Raw genomic sequence first — 17,799 nt, 5'->3', positions numbered from 1 at the left:
ACCCTTCTGATATTTTGTATCAGTCTTAAAGGTAGAAGATACTAAAGACATCCCAATAATAGATAACCATGGGGCTATAGGGAAGGGGGAACTTAAAACTATCACTGACACTAAAGAAAAAGTAAGTGGTAAAATAATGGTACTAAAGGTGGACAAATCCCCTGGACCAAAGGTGGAGCAGTTCCCTGGAACTGATGGCCTGCATCCTAGGGCAATAAAAGAAGTGACTGCAGAGATAGTGGATGCATTGGTTGAAATCTCCCAAAACTCACTGGATTGTGGAGAGGTCCCAGCGGTTTGGAAAACCACAAATTTAACACCGCTATTTAAAAAAGGAGGGAGACATAAAACAGGAAACTATAGACTAGTTAGCCTAACATCTGTTTTTGGGAAAAAGCTGTAGTCCATTGCTAAGGAAACTAGCAGGACATTTGGAAAAGCATAATACAGACAAGTAGAGTCAGCATAGTTTTAGGAAAGGGAAATCATGTTTGACAAATTTGCTGGAGTTCTTTGAGGATGTAATGAGCAGCATGGCTAAGGGGGAACCAGTGGCGGTGGTGTATTTGGATTTCCAGAAGGCTTTCAATAAGGCGCCATATAAAAGGTTACTGCTCAAGATTAAAGTTCACAGGTTTGGGGTTAATATATTAGCATGGATAGAGGGTGGGCTAACGAACAGAAGACAGATAAATGGGTCATTTTCCGGTTGGCAAACGGTGACTAGTGGGGTGTCGCAGGGATCAGCCTCAACTATTTACAATCTATGTTAATGACTTGGATGAAGGGTCTGAGTGTAATGTAGCCAAGTTTGCTGATGATACAAAGATGGACGGGTAGCAAATTAGAGGAGGACAAAAACAATCTGCAAATAGATATAGACAGGCTAAGTGAGTGTGTTAATATTTGGCAGATTGAGTATAATGTGGGAAAGTGTGAGGTTATCTACTTTGGCAGGAAAAAAAAAATACAATTTATTATTTAAATGAAGAGCTATTACAAAATACTGCAGTACAGAGGGACCTGGTTGTCCTTGTATGTGAAACACAATAAGTTATCATGCAGATAAAGCAAGCAATTATGAAGCCAATAGAAATGTTGGACTTTATTGCAAGGGGGATGGAGTATAAAAGCAGGGAAGTCCTGCTACAACTGTACAGGGTATTGGTCAGACCACACCTGGAGTACTGCGTACAGTTTTGATCTCCTTATTTCAGGAGGGATATGCTTGCATTGAAGCAGTTCAGAGAAACTTCACTAGTTTGATTCCTGAGATGAAGGGGTTGACTTATGGGGATAGGTTGAGCAGGTTGGTCCTATACTCATTGGAGTTTAGAAGAATGAGAGGTAATCTTATTGAAACATATGATACCGAGGGGACTCTACAGGTGGATGCCAGAAAGGATGTTTCCACTTGTAGGGATTCTAGAACTAGGGGGCATAGTTGAAGAATATGGGATTTAGAACTGAGATGAGGAGAAATTTCTACTCTCAGAGGGTTGTAAATCAGTGGAATTCTCCGCCCAGAGACCTGTGGAGGCTGGATCACTGAATATATTTAAGGTGGGGATAGACAGATTTTTGAACGTTAATGGAGTGAAGGATTATGGGGAGTGGGCAGCAAAGTGATCTTATTAAATGTTTTAGCAGGTTCGAGTGGCCAATGGCCTTCTCCTATTCCTATTTCTTATGTTTTTTAAAGAGTGAATTAGAGATGCAATCACAATCAGTATTATTTTTTATCTGACCATTTTCCCGTTGATTAATTTGTCAAATATCCAGAATATTAAACTCCAGTCCAGTTATAGGTGGAATCAATATCAGCAGAAAGAAAGCCCAACTGTCAGAATGGAGTCGATTCAGTCTGGGACAACAGCAGAATCCAAACCCTGCAGTCACTTGTGAACCCGCTGATGCCTCAGCAGGTGGGATGAAGAAGTGAATCCCTTCCCACACTCAGAGCAGGTGAATGGCTTCTCCCCACTGTGAACTCACTGGTGTGTCAGCAGGGTGGATGACTGAGTGAATCCCTTCTCACACTGGGAGCAGGTGAACGGCCTCTCCCCACTGTGAACTCGCTGGTGTGTCAGCAGGCTAAATGACTGAGTGAATCCCTTCCCACACTCAGAGCAGGTGAACGGCCTCACCCCACTGTGAACTCACTGGTGTGTCAGCAGGTTGGATGACTGTGTGAATCCCTTCCCACAATCAGAGCAAGTGAACGGCCTCTACCCAGTGTGAACTCGCTGGTGTTTCAGCAGGTGGCAAAACTGAGTGAATCCCTTCCCACACTCAGAGCAGGTGAACGGCCTCTCCCCACTGTGAACTCGCTGGTGTGTCAGCAGGTGAGATGACTGAGTGAATCCCTTCCCACATCAGAGCAAGTGAACGGCCTCTCCCCACTGTGAACTCGCTGGTGTGTCAGCAGGTGGCATAACTGAGTGAATCCCTTCCCACACTCAGAGCAGGTGAACGGCCTCGCCCCAGTGTGAATTCGCTGGTGTGTCAGCAGGTTGAATGAGGTAGTAAATCCCTTCCCACATTCAGAGCAGTTGAACGGCCTCTCCCCAGTGTGAACTCGGTGGTGTGTCAGTAAGTGGGATGACAGAGTGAATCCCTTCACACAGTCGGAGCAGGTGAACAGCCACTGCCCAGTGTGACCTCGCTGGTGAGTTGCAAGATGGGATGAGGTAGTGAATCCCTTCCCACACTCGGAGCAGATGAACGGCCTCTCCCCAGTGTGAACTCGGTGGTGTGTCAGTAAGTGGGATGACAGAGTGAATCCCTTCACACAGTCGGAGCAGGTGAACAGCCACTGCCCAGTGTGACCTCGCTGGTGAGTTGCAAGATGGGATGAGGTAGTGAATCCCTTCCCACACTCGGAGCAGATGAATGGCCTCTCCCTAGTGTGAACTCGCTGGTGCCTCAGCAGGTGGGATGACTGAGTGAATCCCTTCCCACACTCAGAGCAGGTGAATGGCCTCTCCCCAGTGTGAACTCCCTGGTGTGTCAGCAGGCTGGATGACTAAGTGAATCCCTTTCCACAGTCGGAGCAGGTGAACGGCCTCTCCCCAGTGTGAACTCGATGGTGTTTCAGCAGGTGGGATGATGTAGTGAATCCCTTCCCACATTTAGAGCAGGTGAATGTTCTCTCCCCAGTGTGAGTGCGCCAATTAACTTCCAGCTCAGACGGGTAATTGAATCTCTTCCCGTAGTCCCCACATTCCCATGGTTTCTCCATGATGCGGGTGTCCTTGTGTCTCTCCAGGTGGGATGGTCAGTTGAAGCCTCGCCCACACACACAACACGTGTACGGTTTCTCCCCGCTGTCAATTGTGCGATATTTTTGCAGGCTGTGAATCTGGCTAAAGCTCTTTCCGCAGTCAGTGCACTGGAACACTCTCACTTGGGTGTGTGTGTCTCGGTGCTTTTCCAGTCACACTGATGTTTGAAATCTGTTCCCACAGACAGAACAGACAAACATTTCTCCTTCCACAGTCAAAGGTCGATGATATTCAGGTCCTGATGAATCGAGTGATTCCGTCAGATCTTGACGAATGTTTGATTTGATTTTCTCGTCTGCAAATCCTGCTCCTCGAATAATCTGGAAAAAGAGTTTACAAAAATCATTACTGCAATTAAAGGACATTAATTCACAACTGACAATTTTAGATTGTATGGAACATTCTTTCCTCTCTTATTCCTCCAAAGCAGTAAATCCCCACCCCATACACTCTTCCCCGTCACTGTCCTGAAATTCAAACACATCGCACGTCTGAAGGTAGCTTGTCCTATGCTCCTAATTATCATCACCAACTCTGGCTGGGTTCAGTTGTCCACTCACTGGGCCCACTCACTGGATCCCCACCCCTGAAGGTGCTGACTCTGGCTGGGTTCAGTTCTACATTCACTGGTTCCACTCCCCTGAAGGTATGGATTCTGGCTGGGTTCAGTTCTACACTCACTGGTTCCCCTCCCTGAAGGTGCGAACTCTGGCTGGGTTCAGTTCTAAATTCCCTGGTTCCCCTCCCCTGAAAGTACTGACTCCGGCTGGGTTCAGTTCTACACTCATTGGTTCCCCTCCCCTGAAGGTGCGGACTCTGGCTGGGTTCAGTTCTAAATTCCCTGGTTCTCCTCCCCTGAAGGTACTGACTCTGGCTGGGTTCAGTTCTACACTCACTGGTTCCCCTCCCCTGAAGGTACTGATTCTGGCTGGGTTCAGTTCAACACTCACTGACTTTCCTCCCTCTCGTTCAATCCCAGAGGCTGCTGACTCTGGCTAGGGGCAGTTAACATAAGATAAGAAATAGGAGCAGGAGTAGGCCATTTGACCCCTCGGGCCTGCTCCACCATTCAATAAGATCATGGCTGATCTCATCATGGGCTCAGCTCCACTTCCCTGCCCACTCCCCATAACACTTTACTCCATTATCGCTCAAAAATCTGTCTATCTCTGCCTTAAAATGTTTTCTGGGACCGTGCAGGAGTTAATATTGGATAGAAACAGTCCGAGATTAGTTTAATTACAGAAAAACACTCGGTCACTGAGAGTAATACTGAAGTGGATAATCAAACGATTATGGGGAGGGAGAAACTTAATACAATCACTATCACTAATGAAGTAGTACTCGGTAAAATAATGGGACGGAAGGCAGGCAAGTCCCTTGGACCTGAGGGTCTTAAGAGAAGTAGCTGTAGAGATAGTGGATGCATTGGTTGTAATCTACCAAAATTCACTGGATTCTGCGGCGGTCCCGGCAGATTGGAAAACCGCAAATGTAACGCCTCTATTTAAAAAAGGGGGCAAACAAAAAGCAGGAAACTATAGACCAGTTAGCCTAACATCTGTCGTTGGGAAAATGCTGGAGTCCAATATTAAGGTAGCAGTAGCGGGACATTTAGCAAAGCATGATTCAATCAAGCAGAGTCAGCATGGCTTTATGAAAGGAAAATCACGTTTGACAAATTTTCTGGAGTTCTTTGAGGATGTAATGAGCAGGGTGGATAAGGGGGAACCAGTGGATGTGGTGTATTTGGATTTCCAGAAGGCATTTGATAAGGTGCCACATAAGAGGTTACTGCACAAGATAAAAGCTCATGGGGTTTAGGGTAGTATATTAGCATAGATAAAGGATTGGTTAACTAACAGAAAACAGAGAGTCGCGATAAATGTGTTTTTTTTCCGGTTGGCAAATGGTGACTAGTGGGGTGCCGCAGATATCGGTGCTGGGTCCTCAACTATTTACAATCTTTTTTAATGACTTGGATGAAAGGACCAAGTTTAATGTAGCCAAGTTTGCTGATGATACAAAGATGGGTGGGAAAGTAAATTGAGGACACAAAAAATTGAGGATAAAATTGCAAAGTGCTACAGGACAGTGAGATCTGAGGGTGTTTGTGCATGAAACACAAAGTTAATATGCAGGTACAGCAAGTAACCAGGAAGGGAAATGGAATGTTGGCCTTTATTGCAAGGGTGATAGAGTATAAAAGCAGAGAAGTCCTGTTGCAACTGTACAGGATATTGGTGACACCACACCTGGAGCACTGCATACTGTTTTGGTCTCCGTATTTAAGGAAGGATATACTTGCATTGGAGGCAGTTCTGAGTTTGATTCCGGAGATGAGGGGGTTGTTTTATGAGGATAGGTTGAGCCGATACACGTTGGAATTCAGAAGAATGAGATGTAATTTTATTGAAATATATGATCGACAAAGTGGATGCAGAGAGGATATTTGCACTCATAAGGGAAACTAAAACCAGGGGGCATAGTCTTAGAATAAGGGATCGCCCATTTAAAACTGAGATGAGGAGAAATTTCTTCACTCAGAGGGTTGTAAATGTATTGAATTCTCTGCCTCAGAGAGCGGTGGAGGCTGGGACATTGAATAAATTGAAGACAGAGATAGACAGTTTCTTAACCGATAAGGTGTTTTGGGGAGCGGGCAGGGAAGTGGAGCTGAGTCCCTGATCAGATCAGCCATGATCTTATTGAATGGCGGAGCAGGCTCCAGGAGCCAAATGTCCTCCTCCTGCTCATATATCTTATGTTATAAGGAGATAATAACCTTGGGACTGTTAACGGGGATTGCAATCCTGGGACTGTACATGGGGATTCTAACCCTGGGAGTGAACAGCTCTGAGATTTTCCTGTTACAATTGTCTGGGACGTAAACCGTAAGCTGAGCACTGAGCAGCGCCTTCAGGAGAGATGCTGAGAAGCCCGAGGTGTTGAGTGAGAATAAAATAATTAAGTTGTTGCTTTACGCCGGCGGCCCGGTTGGATGCGCACGTTGCTCCTGCACCAAGATGGCCGTGTATGTGCTTTGTTGCTCATTGAATCAAGATGGCGGAACGCTGACCTTGACTTCCTGTACAAAGATGGCCGCCGTTACCCCGGGCTTGTGACCGGACGATAGCCTCGAGGTTGCAGCCGCCGGTATTCCGGATATTATTACAGGCTTCCGGCGGGCACTAGTTGTTTATGAAACCTCCCCGGTTACCCGCAGGTCCATTACTTCCCTCCGCCCTGCTGAAAACGGGCTCTTTCGCGTAGCAGATGTTCACCGTGTTCGCTCCGCCATCGCACGCGCCGCTCATGCCCCAATCACAGCCAGGTCTCGCGCCTGTGCACTGGGCCGCTGTTGTCTGGGCTCGGCACATTCTCCCCCGCGGGGAATGCTGGATAAATATACAGCCATTGAAAGGCCACGTTGGTGAATTGAAGAGGATTTACTGGGATTGAAAGGTTGCATTCGAGGGAGCACCGTGCGGCGACGCGGTCCCGGCCTGCAAGACCATCAGCAGGCCTGGGCCATCAGAGGGAGCAGTGTGCGGCGGCATACGAGGGCGACGGCAGCGAAATCAGGTCGCTCATTGCAGTGCGGGCAGGCACAGCAGGAGGGGCTAAGGAGCAAGAGTTTGTCGAAGGAAGTGACCGGGACCCAGGAGAGGCGTGAGTTTGGGACCCAAAAGAGTCGAGGGCCCAGGGGCAGCACGGGTCAGCCCACACTGCGATATGTGTGCGCGCTCGGTCCGTGCAGCAGAGCTGGTCTCCAGTCGTCTTGGGTAATTCTTGCCACTGCACTAAGACCTAGCTCTGTCAAGCCCGTGTGCTGGCTGGTGTGCAACGGCCACCACACGTTAAAAAAAATCCACGCACAGGCATCTTCCACCCTTCAGAATGTAATTCGGGATCTGGAATATTAAGTCCTTCATTGAAACACCTGTGAACTTATTCCTTTTTGGCGTGGAAACAAGTCATCCTCGCTTTGAGGGACTGCCTATGATGAAGACTCTGATTGCAATGGGCACTGAACCATGTTCATTCTGGTAATTAGACCTTGTTTCTGCTGCTCTACATAATCCCTATACCTGAGCTGGAGATTAAGGTTCTGTATAAATAGTGAATACATCAGCTTGTTTCAAACACCATGTGTCGAGTATTTGATTTCTCCATAATAAGAGGAGACTAATTAATGTTTCCTTCCCTTCCATTTTGGGCCTTTTCTTACTCTAGGTTATTTCACTTCTCACACAGTTCATCTTTTGCCACATCAAATCCCAAGCTTGTTTCGTTTGAGTATACGGCTTGTGGGTGTCATGGACTGAACTGGTGTGTCTCACTTTACACTCATTTGACGTTCCTTTCAACCAACCCTTGAAAGAACTATTTTGCTTAAGACTGGAAATCTGTTATTTTCTGTATTGTTTAACGATTTTTCAATGCAGTTAGTAGAACTCCACACATATTGCATGTGATCGCCTTTGAAATGTTCTGATCTTTGTAATTTTCTTTGCTAATTTTGATGGGTTAGTTGATTATAATTACTTGGTACTAACATAACTTGCAGTATTTCTTACATCAAAATAATTGTTTAAATACTTCCTTTATCAGGTCTTTAGTTCTTCCACTGATCTCTGTATCCTCTTGTGGGGGAATCTAGAACAAAGTGGCGCAGTCTGAGAATAAGGGGTCACCCATTTAAAATGGAAATGAGGAGGAATTTCTTCTCTGAAGGTCATGAATCTTTGAAATTATCTATCCCAGAGAGCAGTGGAGGCTGCATCATTGAATATATTTAAGTTAGAGATAGACTGCATTTTGAAAGGTCGGGAAGTCCAGGGTTATGGGGAGAGAGCACGGAAGTGGAACTGAGGCCAAGATCAGATCAGCCATGATCTTATTGAATGGTAGAGCGGTCTCAAGGGGCCTATTTCTGCTCCTATTTCTTATGTTCTTGGCCTTGGTTAGGGGCTGCGTTTAGATGTAGGTTTAGGGGTTAGTGGGTGTGGTTTGTGGTTATTTGTTAGGATTGGGATTAGTGATTGGGATAGTCAATAGCATATTTGGCTTAGGATATAGTGATTAACTTAGAAAGCACTATTGGCAATATAAGTGTCACTGGACGTGCCCTTTTCCATTTCATGTTTTTAACCTCTCACAGGCGAGTCACAAAACAGCCTCACAATGTGTTCATTCAAGGAATCTTCTTTGCTACGCAAGCCTCATTTCCTCCCTTCTTTCACACCTCTACATTTCTCACAGAAAAATAAATTAGTGACATTAGATTTGGAGATTTTGGGACAAGAACAGACAGATACATTTGTTGTGCTGGTTACATCTAATCATCAACCTGCCTGAAAAGGGCTTCTGACAATAATCTGTCACCAGGCCCCACCAGTCGCTATGTGATTCCAGCATCATCTCTTCATTCATTACCTACCCTTCGCCCCAACGAGAGCTGCTTTCACCTGCCCACTCCCCATACTGAGGCTCTCTAATTCATGAGCACAGCATAAACACCGGCACGGACTGGTTCGTCCGAATGGCTGAGCCCGCTCCCCCGCCCTGACCAAGATGGCGGCCGCTGGGTACATTCCCCCTCCGCCCTGACCAAGATGGCAGCCGCTGAGTACACTCCCCCACCCGCCCTGACCAAGATGGCAGCCGCTGAGTACACTCCCCCCTCTGCCTTGACCAAGATGACGACCGTTGAGTACACTCCCCCCTCTGCCCTGACCAAGATGGCAGCCGCTGAGTACACTCCCCCCTCCTCCCTGACCAAGATGACGGCCGCTGAGGCCACTCCCCCAGGCGTTCACTGAGCGGGCCTGGAACCGGGGGCAAACACAGGGCCTGCCTGCTGTGATCTGGGGCCTGGGGCCAAGCCAGGGTGTGTATGCAGTGGATGATGCAGAGTGTTGTCTCTCGGGCCTGGGCCCGCACTCAGGCTGTGTGAAGCCCGCGTCCCCCGAGGTTTATTAACCCAGGGAACTATTTGTTCTGCACTTTTCTGACTGACAGGCGACAAGCCCCCCCCCCCCCCCCAGAGAGCTGTGGAAGCTGGGTCATTGAATAAATTTAAGACAGAGGTAGACAGTTTCTTAACCGATAAGGGGTTATGGGGAGGGGGCAGAGAAGTGGACCTGAGTCGCTGATCGAATCAGCCATGGTCGTATTAAATTATCTACTCCTCTTCCTATTTCTTATGTTCTTTATGTCAAGCCCCCCCACCCCCGCCTCCCCGACCGAATCATTCCATGCAGGTGTTGCAGAGAAGCAGGACTGGGGAGGCATGCTCTTCGACTGGAGTAAGGCACTTTGGCTGGGGGAGGCATGCACTGGGACTGGGGTAAGGCATTTCGGCTGGGGGAGGCATGCACTGGGACTGGGGTATGGCAGTTCGGCTGGGGGAGGAATGCACTGGGACTGGGATAAGGCACTTTGGCTGGTCCTTGCTGACTTCTGGGGTGCTCTGTCCTGTTTTGCTTCAGGAAGTCAAAGTGGATCAAGTTACAATTTGCAAAGTCAGTGCGGCATTGGGATGAGCTGTTCCAGTTACACATTCCAGTAAAACTTCTTGGTATGGCTTATCCTCCAAGGAGAGGGTGGAGCATGGCGGCCATGTTTGCAGTACAAATAAGCGCGTTCTTTAATAACCCGATCCCTCCCACCGCACATCTCTCATCCCCTGCCTCACCCACCGCGCATGCTCAGCTCTCACTGCCCGGCTGATTGATGGCAGCTCCCAACCAATAGAAAGAGCGGGGGCGGGGCTGGAGGACCGGGCAGGCGGTTGGTCATCCAACCAATCAGAGTGTGTGACGTGTGAGGCTTGCACCCGCCCCTTCCCCCCCAAAGTGGGCGGCGCTGAGCACGGATCTGCCTCATTGGTTAAAACTCTGCCCCACTGTTAAAGCTGGTTTCTCTCAAACTGCAGGAGGCTACTGGACCTTTCTTTTGTGGCTTTAAACAGATGGAACCCTGTGAGGTGGAGGAAACAATGCAGCATTTGGTAGTGACAGGGATTGATTCAGGACAGACAGCAGGCATTATTTCAGGAACTAACACAGTGTAGTTGTTTCTGTTTAAACAGATGAAACCCTGTTGTGGAGCAACCACGCTTCTCGTGTTCTGGTCAGCCATGTGCGCAACAAGTGTCGTCATCTGGAGGAGCTCGAGCTCCGGGTTTCAGAGCTTGAGTAGCAACGAGTGTCACTGCAACCGCGAGGGTGAGAGCTACGTGGATACACCTTTCAGCGGATCGTCACCTCGCAGCATAAGAGTGTGCAGGCAGAGAGGGAATGGGAAACTGTCAGACAGACATGGAGGACCAGGCAGGTAGGGCAGGAGTCCTCGAGTGCATCTCACTCTCTATACTGGTGGTTCCTCAGGGAGTACAGCCAGAGCCATGTCCAAGGCATCATGGGTGGCTCAACTCTACGAGGGAGGGGGAGGTGGGGGTAGGGGGGATGGTGCAACGTCAGGAAGGCAATATTGAAAGGGGTTTCAATAGTTACAGGAACAGACAGGCCTTTCTGAGGCCGCTGACGTAACTTCTGGATGGTAGGTTGTTTTCCTGGTGCCAGGATCAAGGATGTCACTGAGAGGCTGCAGGACATTCTGAGGGGCGAGTGTGAACAGCCAGATTCCTGAGGGGGTGGGGACTGGATAAGCCGGATAAGATCACACCTCAACAGGGCCGGTACCATTATCCTCCCTGAGGGTTTGCTAAAGCTGTTGGGGAGGGTTTAACCTTGCTTGCAGGGGAATGGGAACCTGAGCCTAGATTCAGAAGGGAGAGAAGCAAATCTTGGAAATGGCAGAAGAAAATTCGTCAGAGTTTGGAAGGCAGAGGAAACAAAGGCTAGAAAATCGACAACAAAGGAGTTTGGCAGTGCTTAATGGTACATACCACAATGCAAGAAGTGTAGGGAATAAGGCAGATAAGCTGAGGTGTTGTTACAGCTGTGAAGAGGATGATATGTTCGAAGGATCATCAAATGAGGCCATATGTGTTGAACTGATGAACAAAAGCGGGGCAATCACAATGTTGGGAGTGTACTATAAACAGTCAGAGGGAGAGAGAAAAGCAAATATTTAGGAACGTTTCTGAGAAGTCCAAAACCAATTAGGCAGCAATATTCGGGGATTTCAACTACCACAGAATCATAGAAATTTACGGCACAAAAGGAGGCCATTCGGCCCACTGTGTCTGTGCCGCTCGAAAAAGAGCTATCCAGCCTAATCCCACTTTCCAGCTCTTGCTCCACAGCCTTGTAGGTTATGACACTTCCAGTGCATATCCAAGTACGTTTCAAATGTGGTGAGGGTTTTTGCCTTTACCACCCTTTCAGGCAGTGAGTTCCAGACCCCCACCACCCTCTGGGTGAAAAGGTTCTCCTCAACTCCCCTCTAACGCTTCTACCAATTACTTTAAATCTGTGTCCTCTGGTTATTGACCTCTCTGCAAAGACAAATAGGTCAGTTCAGAGAAGGTTCACGAGGCAGTTCAGAGAAAGGTCACGAGGTTGATTCCCGAGATGAAGGGGTTGTCATATGAAGAAAGGTGGAGCAGGTTGGGTCAATACTTATTGGAGTTTAGAAGACTGAGAGGTGATCTTATTGAAATGTATAAGATGCTGAGGGGTCTTGACAGGGTTGATGCAGAGAGGACGTTTCCCCTTGTGGGGGAATCTAGAACTCGGGGGCATAGTTTTAGAATAAGGGGCTGCCCATTTAAAATGGAAATGAGGAAGAATGTCTTCTCCCAGAGTGTCGTGAATCTTTGGAATTCTCTGCCCAGATAGTTGTGGAGGCTGGCTCATTGAACATATTTAAGGTGGAGAGAGACAAATTTTTGAATGATAAGGGAGTCAATGGTTTATGGGGAGCAGGCAGGGAAGTGGAATTGAGGCCAAGATCAGATCAGCCATGATCTTATTGAATGGTGGAGCGGGCTCGAGGGGCCAGATGGCCTACTCCTGCTCCTATTTGTTTGTCTTATGTTCTTATGTCTTTCTTATCTGCTCCATCTGGGACCCTCATAATTTCATACACCTCAATTAAGTCTCCCCTCATCCTCCTCTATTCCAAAGATTCCAAGAAACTTTCCTCATAGCTAAAATTCTTCAGTCCAGTTAACATCCCCGTAAATATCCTCTGTAGCCTCTCCAGTGCAATCACATATTTCCTGTAATGTGGTGACCAGAACTGTGTGAGTACTCTAGCTATGTCCTAACTTGTGTTTTACACAGTTCTCGCATAACCTCCAAAAGGAGGTGAGAGTCTGGAACTTACTGACAGAAAGAGTAGTAGAGGCAGAAAACCTCATCACATTTACAAAAGTATTGGATATGCACTAGAAGTGCCATAACCTACAGGGCTACGGACCAAGAACTAGAAAGTGAGATTAGGCTGGATAGCTGTTTTTCAGCCACGCAGACACGATGGGTCAAATGGCCTCCTGTGTTGTAAACTGCTATGATTCCATGACACCAATCTCCTCCTATCTGATATAAACCAACCCCACAGTCACTGACACCAATCTCCTCCTGTCTGATATAAACCCACCCCAGTCACTGACACCAATCTCCTCCTGTCTGATATAAACCCACCCCACAGTCACTGACACCAATCTCCTGTCTGATATAAACCAACCATCATCATCATAGCAGTCCCTCGGAGTCGAGGATGACTTGCATCCACGTTAAAAATGAGGTCTCTGATGTCTATTAAGTCCAATGCGGAAGCTAGTCTCTGTTGCAGGTTGGACCGAAGGTGGTTGAAAGTACGTTGGTTGATGTGCCGGTTTGTTGAAGTGCTTGGGTTGTCGTGCACTCCTTCCATCATATGCGCTTGGTCTCTGCTTGCTGCAGGTGAAGAGACTCGAAATTTTCGACGCCCTCACGGATTATTCGCTTCCATTTTGAGCGATCTTGCGACAGGGATTCCCAGGTGTTGGTGGAGATGTTGAACTTCTTCAAAGAGGCTTTGAAAGTGTCCTTGAAGCGTTTCCTCTGCCCCCCCCTGGGGATCACTTGCCGTGACGAAGCACCGACGAGAGCACTTGCTTTGGGAGTCTCATATCGGGCATATGGACGATGTGGCCCGTCCATCATAGCTGATCGAACGTGGTCAATGCTTCAATGCTGACGTTGGTATTCATGAGAACAGACGTTGGTGCGCCTATCCTGCCAAAGGATTTGCAGGATCTTCTGGAGGTAGCGGTGATAGTACTGCTCCAGTGCTTTATTGTGCCTGCTATATAGTCCATGTCTGAGGGCAGGTATCACTACTGCTCTGTAGACCATGTGCTTTGTGCCGCTTTTAAGATTCTGGTCTTCACTCTATTCCTTAGGCAAACAAAGGCTGCGCTAGCACAGTGAAGGCAGTGTTGGACCACGTCACCATTATCTGCCCTTGTTGACAGTAGGCTCCCGAGGCATGGAAAATGATCCACGTTGTCCAAGGCCACATCATGGATTTTGATAATCCAGAGGGCAGTGCTGTGTGGCAGGGGTCAGGTTGATAGAGCACCTTTGTTTTACGGATGTTTAGTGTAAGGCGTATGCTCTCAGACGCTATGGTGAATGTGCTGACGATGGTTTGGAGTTCGTCCTCTGAGTGAGCATCATCTGCATATTGTAATTCGATGACAGAGGATGGCATGACCTTGAACAGTTTCCCGTTTGTTCTATAGATTATCTCCAGTCCAGCGGGAAGCTTACTGATGGTGAGATGTAGCATTACCGCAAGGAAGATCGAGAAGCGCGTTGGTGCAATGACACAGTCTTGCTTCTCCCCAGTCCTTACATGAATTGGGTCTGTGGTGGATCCATTGGTCAGGATCATGACTTGCATGTGATCATGAAGCAAGCGGTGGATGGTGACAAATTTTTGAGGAAGGCGGAATTTGAAGAGTACACTCCATAATCGCTCACGGTTGACAGTGTCAAGGGCCTTGGTCAGGTCAAAGAAGGTTGAACCAACCCCAGAGTTACTGACATCGAGCTCCTCCCATGTGATATAAACCAACCCTTGTCACTGACATCAAGTGGACTGGGAAAATATGTTAAAGGGTAAGACTGTAGAAACGCAATGGCAATCATTCAAGGAGATATTTCATAACCCTCAGCAAAGATTTATTGAAGTGAGAAATAAAGATGCTAAGAGAAGGATGAACCATCCCTGGCTAACTAAGGATGTAAAGGATGGTATTAAATTGAAAAAAAAGGCACACAATGTTGCGAAGGACAGTGGAAGGCCAGAGGATTGGGAAATATTTAGAAACCGGCAAAGGACTAAAAAAACGATAAAGACAGAGAAGATAGCATATGAGAGCAAGCTAGCAAGAAATATAAAAATAGACAGTAAAAGTTGTTACAGGTATATAAAAAGGAAATGAGTAGCTAAAGTAAACATTGGTCCCTTAGAGCATGAGACTGGAGAATTAAAAATGGGAAACATGGAAATGGCAGAGATTTTGAACACATATTTTGTATCGGTAGAGGACACTAAAAACATCCCAATAGTCAAGGAGATATTGTGGGTGAGGGGACACTTAAAAGTCACTATCACTAGAGATAAAGTACTAATCAAACAAATGGGATCAAAGGTTGACAAGTCCCCTGGACATGAGGACATGCATCCTTGAGCCTTAAAAGTGGCAGCAGAGATAGTGAATGCATCAGTTGTAATCTACCAAAATTCCCTGAATTCTGGAGAGATCCCAGCAGACTGGAAAACTGTAAATGTAACACCCTTATTCAAGTAAGGAGGGAGACAGAAAGCAGGAAACTGTAGACCAGTTAGCCTACCATGCCATTGGGAAAATACTGGAGGCCATCATTAAGGAAGTAGCAGGACATTTAGCAAATCATATTGCAGTCAAGCAGAGTCAGTATGGTTTTATGAACGGGAAATCATGTTTGACAAATTTGCAGGAGTTGTTTGAGGATGTCATGAGCAGTGTGGATAAAGGGGAACAGTTGATATCGTATATTTGGATTTCCAGAAAGCATTGATAAATTGCCACACAAAAGGTTACTGCACAAGCTAAAAGCTCACGGGGTTGGGAGTAATATATTAGCATGGATAGAGGATTGGCTAACTAATAGAAAACAGAGACTCAGGACAAATGGGTCATTTTCAGGTTGGCAAACTGTAATTTTTGGGGTACCGCAGGGATCAGTGCTGGGGCCTCAACTATTTACAATTGATATTAATGATTTGATGAAGGGACCAAGTGTAACGTAGCCAAATTTGCTGATGATACAAAGCTCGGTGGGAAAACAAGTTGTGAGGAGGACGCAAAGAATCTACAAAGGGATATAGATAGGCTCAATGAGCGGGCAAAAATCTGGCAGATGGACTATAATGCAGTAAAATATCAGGTTATCCCCTTTGGCAGAAAAAATAAAAAAGCAAATTATTATTTACATGGGGATAGATTACAAAATGTTGTAGTACAGAGGGATCTGGGGGTTCTTGTACATGAAACTGAAAAAGTTAGCATGCAGATACAGCAAATAATCAGGAAGGCAAATGGAATGCTGGCCTTTATTGCAAGGGGGATGGAGTATAAAAGTAGGGAAGTCCTGCTACAGCTGTACAGGACGTTGGTAAGACCACACCTGGAGTACTGCGTACAGTTTTGGTCTGGAGTTATCTCCAGTTCCGTGCCGAGGGGATTGCTACACCGGACGGGAGAGGCAACATTTGGGGACACTGATTCCCCACCAATTCCCATTCCCCTTCTTTCTGGTGGATAATGGAGGGGCCACTGAGTGTGATGTGCAAGTCAGTAAGAATTGTCAGCAAGCTCTTTCTAATTGGAGATTTTATTCAGTGGAAACTTTCACACATTATTGTAGATTTTGTACCAAAGATCAATTTAGAATTAAAGTAAAAGATCATAATTTTATTGCAAACTGAATTTCTGTTGTGAGTCGCTGAATTAAGGGGAAAGATAACACACATGGACACTGCAGCCCCAAGAACACAATCAGCAATATCTCCAGAATATTAAAGTCCAGCCCAGTTATAGGGTTATTAACATCAGCAGAAACAAACCCCAACTGTCAGAATGAACATGGTTCAGTCGGGATGTGATTAACAGCAGCAATAACAGCAGATTCCAACCCCTGCAGTCACTTGTGAACTCGCTGGTGTCTCAGCAGAGTGGATGACCGAGCGAATCCTTTCCCATACACGGGGCAGGTGAACGGCCTCTCCCCGGTGTGAACGTGCTAGTGTGTCAGCAGGGTGGATGATGTCATGAATCCCTTCCCACACTCAGAGCAGGTGAACGGCCGCTCCCCAGTGTGAACTCGCTGGTGTGTCAGCAGGGTGGATGAATGAGTGAATCTCTTCCCACAGTCGGAGCAGATGAACGGCTTCTCCCCAGTGTGAACTCGCTGGTGTGTCAGCAGGTGGGATAATGTAGTGAATCCCTTCCCACACTCTGAGCAGGTGAACGGTCTCTCTCCAGTGATATATCGCTGGTGAGCTACAAGGTTGGATGACCGAGTGAAACCCTTCCTACGCTCTGAGCAGGTGAATGGCCTCTCCCCAGTGTGAACTCGCTGGTATGTCAGCAGGTTGGATGACTGAATGAATCCCTTCCCACGCACGGGACATGTGAACGGCCTCTCCCCAGTGTGACTGCTTAGATGAATTTCCAGTTCAGAAGGTGATCTGAATACCTTCCTACAGTTTCTCCATGGTGGGGGTATCCTTGTGACTCTTCATGGTTGGATGATCAGTTGAAGCCTTGCCCACGCACACAACACGTTTACAGTTTCTCCGCGCTGTAAATGGTGCGATGTGTTTTTAGGTTGTGTAAATGCTTAAAGCTCTTTCCACAGGCAGTGCACTGGAACACTCACTCGGGTGTGTGTCTCGGTGCCTTTCCAGTCACACTGATATTTGAAATCTGGTCCCACAGACAGAACAGGCAAACATTTCTCCTTCACTTTCAAAGTCCAATGATATTCAAGTCCTGCTCCGTGAGATCTTGATGCGATGTTTGGTTTGTGTTTCCTGTCTGAAAATCTTCCCTTCTAATATGCTGTAAAAGGAGATAATAAAACTCATCACTGTCAGTACAAGACAGAAATTCAGAATAGGCACATCTAGGGGCCAAGTTTCGACAGGAGCTGATGCTATTATTTTGGAGCAACTAGTTTTTTCTGGAGTATCGTAGAAACTGCAATTCTCCACATTTAGTTTGCTCCAGTTTCAGTCAGTTAGTTCAGTTTCTTTTTAGTTAATTTTTTCCCCCAAAAGGGGCGTTACCAGCCACTTATGCGTGTTTTGGCCATTTAAGCAAGTTTAGACAGCGAAAAGTTACTCCAAACTAACTTAGGCCTGAGTAAGTGTCCACTTTTGTACACTCAGAAAAACCTTGTGGACACTTTAGAAATCAGGCGCAGGTAGCAAGAAATAGGGGCAAAGGGGGAAGGAAAGTTAGAGGGAAGTTGGAGGATTTTACAAAGCATTAACCACTTCACTT

The 17,799-nt window shown here is 46.9% G+C and overlaps 1 pseudogene; it reads right to left on the bottom strand.

The window, feature by feature from the left end:
- Positions 1-1,956: 1,956 nt before the first annotated feature.
- LOC139274008 (zinc finger protein 271-like) lies at positions 1,957-17,036 on the bottom strand (annotated as a pseudogene).
- Between the last annotated feature and the right edge of the window lie 763 nt (positions 17,037-17,799).

This window comes from Pristiophorus japonicus, chromosome 9 (assembly GCF_044704955.1).
Source record: "Pristiophorus japonicus isolate sPriJap1 chromosome 9, sPriJap1.hap1, whole genome shotgun sequence".
Taxonomy (NCBI): domain Eukaryota; kingdom Metazoa; phylum Chordata; class Chondrichthyes; family Pristiophoridae; genus Pristiophorus; species Pristiophorus japonicus.
This window is presented reverse-complemented; position numbering and strand designations above follow the sequence as displayed.